This window comes from Gavialis gangeticus, unplaced genomic scaffold, assembly GCF_001723915.1.
Source record: "Gavialis gangeticus isolate Ggan-Ray unplaced genomic scaffold, GavGan_comp1, whole genome shotgun sequence".
NCBI classification, from domain to species: domain Eukaryota; kingdom Metazoa; phylum Chordata; order Crocodylia; family Gavialidae; genus Gavialis; species Gavialis gangeticus.
In genome coordinates, this window is record NW_017728996.1 from 17,253,199 (window position 1) to 17,253,905 (window position 707).

Sequence of the window (707 nt, forward strand, 5' to 3'; positions counted from 1 at the left end):
ATGTGTTTGTCATTGTTGTGCTTCATGCTAGTGTAGGGTCTCCATCTCCTTGTGCCTGAGCCTTCTGTTGTTAAACCTAATGACAGGAACTTCCTGGTCTGTGGGTATTGACAGGGACTTAGTGGCAGGAAGATGCCCCCATCCCAGCTGGCAGCACTGTGTTCCCTTTTCTCTAGCCTTTTTAATGTCTTCATTTTGGCTGAAGGTGCTGAAGCCCAGTGCTTATGGATCGGGCAGGACAAAATCACTGGGAAGAGACAACTGAGGTAGCAGAAGGCTTTGGTTAAGTTTCCCCCCCTTGTGCAGCTCTGATATCATTCCTGGGTCTGTGATCTGCAGCACCTCTGCTCATCCAGTCCCAAACTTTTCCAGACACTCCTGCTACTGCCTCTAAATTTGGATCCTCTGGTGCACCTCTCTATTCCAGAAGCCCCTCCAGGCCATGTCTGAAGGAAGGGTAGCTTTCACAGTGTGGTCCTGCACCCAGTGGCCTGGGGATTACCCTGAGCCCAAACTCATTTCCATAGAGAAGGAATCAAAAGCTGAATTCCAGCCTCCAGAGGTGATAGGGTAGCATATTAACTTCCCAACCCACCTGGGCTCTTTGGTCATCCTCAGTCTCATCACTACCACTGAGTTGCACAAACATGATGACAAGACTTAAATTAATGGGCCCCAAATTTCCTCTTTGTCTCTTTCCCTCCTGT